The following is a 7,909-nucleotide window of genomic DNA, read 5'->3' on the forward strand; positions in this document are numbered from 1 at the left end:
GCATTATCATCTTTTTTATCTGCACTGTAACTCCATATTCTACCATCTTTTCAATTTCTTTTTGTAGTGTCTCTCTTTACACAAGTTATAGCATAAGTTTTTATTGGAAAGGGCTCGCATGGTTTTATGTCCAGTTTGTATTCAAAATTCTTAACTTTACCTAGTCTGTCAAAAATAATTCTCTATTTGTGAATAAAACTTTTCAGATTTCCTCTTTCTGGTGCTTACATAATCCCTCAACTTTAGACGTTTAGTTCTTCAGTTTTTCTACAATTCCACTTTCTTCATTATCACAATCATATCCCAAGTTCATTTCAAATTCCCCAAAATCATTTTATATTGGTATTACTTGTACCTCGAAATGTCCTAATAAAATATCGGCATCCACTATCAAATCACAAAATTTATGCCCACTTTAGACCAGTCACACACAATATTAACAAATCTGTCCCACAATTAATCTCTGCTTTACATTCTGTTAACAAATCCATATCTGGAATGATACCTATACATAACCCAGTTACTAAAAAAGTCTTTACCTAACCCATGACCCCAAATTCAAATTCTAAAATGTGTCTAACACTTCAAAAATTTTCTCTAATTAAGTAGTAGCATCCACATATTCTACTGTAAGAGTTATTGTTTTCGGTACTACTACCACTACAAGCTGCTAAGTTTTCTGTTTATTCATGGCAACTGGTAACAATGATGGGCCTGGAAAGTTTGGCCCACCCCAGTATGGCCATTTAATGTCACAGAAATTCGTTTACCAATTGGAACTCTCCCCTTCTGCAATAATCTCTATTATTATCTCTACATTTAATTCAACTTCTTCCTCCTCTAGCCCTTACATTTATGAGCTTCATTATACTCATCCCATTCCAGTTTTCATGATATAATTCAGAATTTCTATGTTCATGAAGGGAACAATTTGTTTGCTATCTATCTATATTATTCACTCCATTTAGGAAATCCTTAATATTATAATTATGGTCTATTAATGCATTCATCTTATTAGGAGGCAACTTTTCCTTAAGTATTCCGTTGTAAGAGCTAAAAGCTACATAATTAACAAATCAATTAAAATTGTACCAAATATCAATTAAGTCATAAAATCAGCTGATGGGTTTTTGTATTTAATGCAGCTGAAGACAAAAATAGGACGGCCAGGAGGTGAATTAGTGTCCAGCTTCAGATACTATGAGAAGGTATTGTGTATCATGGAAAGATTCAGTATTAAAATTCCGAAACCATACATCCCAAGAAGTGGAAAAGAGGAAGATTAGGATCATCAGAGACAGAACACAAACTTGGGAAATTTCAAGAATGGAGAAGGAAGCTGGTTGTGCTCTTTCCAAGCATCCATCCCAGCATTTGCATGGAGTGTTTTAGGAAAATCACATGAACCTAAATGTGGATGGGTGAACAGAGATTTGAACCACAATCCTCATTAGTGAGAGTTCAGCATGCTAACTACTGTGCACCCTCACCCAGTATTCTGAGAAGACAGAGCCAACATACAGCATGCTGATACATACGATGGGAGAACTAGAGAAATTAGAGTCAATGCTGACAGTTGTTCTAAAAGAAAAGAAGAGATTGGGTCGATGATCTAATGACAGATGTGTAGATGACTCGAGAAAATACACAAAAGCAGCATGGATGTATATTGCCGAAGATTTAATTTGTGGTAAAATACAAAAGGTTTTTTCTAGCATGGGTATCAAATGGCTTAACATTCTCAAAACTTTAAAGATCGCGATCAAACACAATTTTTTTCGTTATAATGAATTTCGCTCTCTTACAATGATCAGACTTTTTCGTTGATTGCAATATTACATGTGGCTACTGCTAGGTTCTCAATATCAAGATGAATTTAATAAAAAACAACCCCATAAGAGAATCTACAATGGCAATTAATAAGGGACTAATTCTAAAAAATCCTTTTGTATTTGAGGAAAGCATACACCACATAATAAAAGAAAGTAAGTATATCTTTGTTGCCATTGGAATTTAAATATTGTACCCACGTACTGAATTGGAGTTATCTACAAACCGTGAACTGCATACCTCTTGAAACAGAACCCCTGTCAGAATTGTCAATTATCGCTGAAATTCAGTTTGAAACGCCTTTGCACAGCAGAGATATAATCAAGTATCTGAGTGTCACCAAGCAAATTCTCACATAATCCTGTGCACGGATTGTTAGATAAAGATTTGAATAAAAATGCAGCTTACCTTTTATTCTCCATTGGACACGCGGCAGATGGTATAGTTTCTACCCAAGAAAACTGTAGAAAAGACTTCACTGCTCTCTGAATTCGTCATAATAATGTATTTTGTCTCTATCAGCTTCTGAATAAATAGCTGTGATAGGTCTACCTCTTCCAGTGTGTATATAAAGATGTAATCATCTCGTTTGGCGAAGTCAATGGTTCCAAATTATTTTAATTGATTGCTTCTCTCCCTTCGCGGAAAATTTTTTTTTTTTTTGGTCATCAGTCTACTGACTGGTTTGATGCGGCCCGCCACGAATTCCTTTCCTGTGCTAACCTCTTCATCTCAGAGTAGCACTTGCAACCTACGTCCTCAATTATTTGCTTGACGTATTCCAATCTCTGTCTTCCTCTACAGTTTTTGCCCTCTACAGCTCCCTCTAGTACCATGGAAGTCATTCCCTCATGTCTTAGCAGATGTCCTATCATCCTGTCCCTTCTCCTTATCAGTGTTTTCCACATATTCCTTTTCTCTCCGATTCTGCGTAGAACCTCCTCATTCCTTACCTTATCAGTCCACCTAATTTTCAACATTCGTCTATAGCACCACATCTCAAATGCTTCGATTCTCTTCTGTTCCGGTTTTCCCACAGTCCATGTTTCACTACCATACAATGCTTTACTCCAGACGTACATCCTCAGAAATTCCTTCCCCAAATTAAGGCCGGTATTTGATATTAGTAGACATCTCTTGGCCAGAAATGCCTTTTTTGCCATAGCGAGTCTGCTTTTGATGTCCTCCTTGCTCCGTCCGTCATTGGTTATTTTACTGCCTAGGTAGCAGAATTCCTTAACTTGGCTTCGTGACCATCAATCCTGATGTTAAGTTTCTCGCTGTTCTTATTTCTACTATTTCTCATTACCTTCGTCTTTCTCCGATTTACTCTCAAACCATACCGTACTCATTAGACTGTTCATTCCGTTCAGCAGATCATTTAATTCTTCTTCACTTTCACTCAGGATAGCAATGTCATCAGCGAATTGTATCATTGATATCCTTTCACCTTGTATTTTAATTCCACTTCTGAACCTTTCTTTTATTTCCATCATTGCTTCCTCGATGTACAGATTGAAGAGTAGGGGCGAAAGGCTACAGCCTTGTCTTAGACCCTTCTTAATACGAGCACTTCGTTCTTGATCGTCCACTCTTATTATTCCCTCTTGGTTGTTGTACATATTGTATATGACCCGTCTCTCCCTATAGCTTACCCCTACTTTTTTCAGAATCTCGAACAGCTTGCACCATTTTATATTGTCGAACGCTTTTTCCAGGTCGACAAATCCTATGAAAGTGTCTTGATTTTTCTTTAGCAAGGCTAAAGTCAGAATTGCCTCTCTCGTCCCTTTACTTTTCCTAAAGCCAAACTGATCGTCACCTAGCGCATTCTCAATTTTCTTTTCCATTCTTCTGTATATTATTCTTGTAAGCAGCTTCGATGCATGAGCTGTTAAGCTGATTGTGCGATAATTCTCGCACTTGTCAGCTCTTGCCGTCTTCGGAATTGTGTGGATGATGCTTTTCCGAAAGTCAGATGGTATATCGCCAGACTCATATATTCTACACACCAACGTGAATAGTCGTTTTGTTGCTACTTCCCCCAATTATTTTAGAAATTCTGATGGAATGTTATCTATCCCTTCTGCCTTATTTGACCGTAAGTCCTCCAAAGCTCTTTTAAATTCCGATTCTAATACTGGATCCCCTATCTCTTCTAAATCGACTCCTGTTTCTTCTTCTATCACATCAGACAAATCTTCACCCTCATAGAGGCTTTCAATGTATTCTTTCCACCTATCTGCTCTCTCCTCTGCATTTAACAGTGGAATTCGCGTTGCACTCTTAATGTTACCACCGTTGCTTTTAATGTCTCCAAAGGTTTTTTGACTTTCCTGTATGGTGAGTCTGTCCTTCCGACAATCATAACTTTTTCGATGTCTTCACATTTTTCCTGCAGCCATTTCGTCTTAGCTTCCCTGCACTTCCTATTTATTTCATCCCTCAGCGACTTGTATTTCTGTATTCCTGATTTTCGCGGAACATGTTTGTACTTCCTCCTTTCATCAATCAACTGAAGTATTTCTTCTGTTACCCATGGTTTCTTTGCAGCTACCTTCTTTGTACCTACGTTTTCCTTCCCAACTTCTGTGATGGCCCTTTTTAGAGACGTCCATTCCTCTTTAACTGTACTGCCTACTGCGCTATTCCTTATTACTGTATCTATAGCGTTAGAGAACTTCAAACGTATCTCGTCATTCCTTAGTACTTCCGTATCCACTTCTTTGCGTATTGATTCTTCCTGACTAATGTCTTGAACTTCAGCCTACTCTTCATCACTACTATATTGTGATTTGAGTCTATATCTGCTCCTGGGTACGCCTTACAATCCAGTATCTGATTTCGGAATCTCTGTCTGACCATGATGTAATCTAATTGAAATCTTCCCGTATCTCCCGGCCTTTTCCAAGTATACCTCCTCCTCTTGTGATTCTTGAACAGGGTATTCGCTATTACTAGCTGAAACTTGTTACAGAACTCAATTAGTCTTTCTCCTCTTTCATTCCTTGCCCCAAGCCCATATTCTCCTGTAACCTTTTCTTCTACTCCTTCCCCTACAACTGCATTCCAGTCGCCCATGACTATTAGATTTTCGTCCCCCTTTACATACTGTATTACCCTTTCAATATCCTCATACACTTTCTCTATCTGTTCATCTTCAGCTTGCGACGTTGGCATGTATACCTGAACTATCGTTGTCAGTGTTGGTCTGCTGTCGATTCTGATTAGAACAACCCGGTCACTGAACTGTTCACAGTAACACACCCTCTGCCCTACCTTCCTATTCATAACGAATCCTACACCTGTTATACCATTTTCTGCTGCTGTTGATATTACCCGATACTCATCTGACCAGAAATCCTTGTCTTCCTTCCACTTCACTTCACTGACCCCTACTATATCTAGATTGAGCCTTTGCATTTCCCTTTTCAGATTTTCTAGTTTCCCTACCACGTTCAAGCGTCTGACATTCCACGCCCCGACTCGTAGAACGTTATCCTTTCGTAGATTATTCAATCTTTTTCTAATGGTAACCTCCCCCTTGCCAGTCCCCTCCCGGAGATCCGAATGGGGGACTATTCCGGAATCTTTTGCCAATGGAGAGATCATGATGACACTTCTTCAATTACAGGCCAGATGTCCTGTGGATACACGTTACGTGTTTTTAATGCAGTGGTTTCCATTGCCTTCTGCATCCTCATGTCGTTGATCATTGCTGATTCTTCCACCTTTAGGGGCAATTTCCCACTCCTAGGACAAGAGAGTGCCCTGAACCTCTATCCGCTCCTCCGCCCTCTTTGACAAGGCCGTTGGCAGAATGAGGCTGACTTCTTATGCCGGAAGTCTTCGGCCGCCAATGCTGATTATTTATCAAAATTTAGGCAGTGGCGGGGATCGAACCCGGGACCGAAGACGTTTTGATTATGAATCAAAGACGCTAGCCCTAGACCACGGGTACCCAAAAAATAAAAAAGTAAAGATGCATCAACTATTTATTTGCTATAGGTACCCGAGATCGATGTTCCAACCAGTCCTACACTGAATGAAAATTTCGTCATATGAAAATGGAATATACTATACCTACAACGATCTTCCTTGGATCACACAAAAAATTGTAATTCATTTGATAATTGAAAGTGGACTGTAGAACAATTTCTCGTTCGTCTAATACTGTCTATGGTGATCGTGTGAACATGAAAAATAAATGGATTGTCGACTAGTGATATACACTGTGGTAAAAGTCGCCCTACAAACAATCTGAACAATATTACATTTCTAAGCAATGAGTTTCCCACTTTTTGACAGCCAGATAGAATCAGGAATGGTTGCAAATTGCAGCTTTACTGACAATCTGAACAATATTACATTTCTAAGCAATGAGTTTCCCGCTTTTTGACAGCCAGATAGAATCAGGAATGGTTGTAAATTGCAGCTTTACTGGTATATGTTCTAAGTTAAGGTCAAACGTTCTTTTATCTGTCACTGTTGATGGAACGTGTGTTAGGGATTTTGCTGTTCATTGCGAGAGAGATACAACTTTCAAACTTCAAAAAGGGCTTTGCTCAATCAAAGGTCACACAAGTAATGATCTTTACATACTATGAAAAATACTGTGACAAATATTGTAATAGAACCCATCACAGACATTATTTATTTATTTATCTGTTATTTTCTTTTAGTCTGTTATCTAGATACAAGAATAAGTCTTTTGCAGATGAGGTAGTACATTTCCGTGTAACACATGATATTTTAACACAGACTTTCGAAGTATAATGGATCAGTATGGTATTTGAAAAAAGAAAAGAAATATATGAGGAGAAAAATACTCCTGTTGGAGAGCGAAAAAGCGAAAAGACTCTGAAAAGTGGGGAACCAGATACCTCGCTTTTCATTCCACCTTCCTCACCAAAAATTTTGGCATGCAAGGATATTTTCGCTCTTTTAACACCGAACATTCTACATCCTTTTACCCAGTATCTGTTTGTAGCGAGTCTTCGCATTCAGCGTCTTCCTCTTACGACCACTGTCTATATGTCTCTCTCCCACTGTCTTCTTTTCTTCCCACTGGGACTTTCGCCTGTCTCTCCCACTTTTACTACCTTCTTCCATTTGTCTCGTTCTTCCTTACCACTGTCTCCTTCTCTGCCACCTCCACTGTCTTTTTGTTCTACTGCCATTGTCTTTGTCCCATTATTTTCTGTCTCCCATTGCCCCTGTCTCTTTCTTACTCATTTGCAGTCTGATGTCTTTCTCTGCAACCACCATACTCTCCTCTCCACACATGTCCTTAGGGCTGGTTTGCTTGGGGTTTTGACCTCGAAACTGGAAATCTTAAAGACATGGGTGAAGGGTATGGGGGAAACTGGGCAAATTGTTCTTGTTAAAGTTCGCCGGTCTGGGATGGGGGTTGGGGGGTACCTAGACCCCCAAGTCAATGTATGGTCTCCACTCTTTTATCTTTTTCATTTCCTCTTATTCTCACGTTGTTGCTCCCACTGCTATTATCTCCATAGATCTATCTTCCTATTTTATTGCAACTATCTCTCACCGACCACAACTACCTCGTCTTTCTTTGCCTCCCACTGTTAATGCCTTCGTCCACCTCTTTTACTTTCACTCGCGCTCTCTCTCTCTCGCACCATCACTGTCTCCTCTCTCTTACTCTCCCATTGGAACTATCTCTTCTCTTTTCCACTGCCACTGTCTCTCTACTATTGTCTTTCAGTACAGAAAAGCGTGAGTACGTTACGTGCCAAAATTATTGGTGAGAAAGGCGGAATGAGGGTTCAGGCCACTGGTTCCCCATTTCTATTTCAGAGGTCAGTAAAGTTTTGACAGTTTATGTATATACCTCGACACACTTATATGCTTTGACACATACGAACAACAAATAAGTATGCATAATATAAGGTTAACACAAAATCGTCTCTCATCCAATGCAAGTTCACCTTACACTACTTTACATAAAAATGCACAACATTTTAGGCTACACCTAAAGCATACAGGAAAATACGGTGTTTGATTTCCAGGTACAAAGAATTTGGTATGACCAAATAATTTTTTGTAAGGTCTGCAT

Source organism: Schistocerca serialis, chromosome 5 (genome assembly GCF_023864345.2).
Source record: "Schistocerca serialis cubense isolate TAMUIC-IGC-003099 chromosome 5, iqSchSeri2.2, whole genome shotgun sequence".
Taxonomy (NCBI): Eukaryota; Metazoa; Arthropoda; class Insecta; order Orthoptera; family Acrididae; genus Schistocerca; species Schistocerca serialis.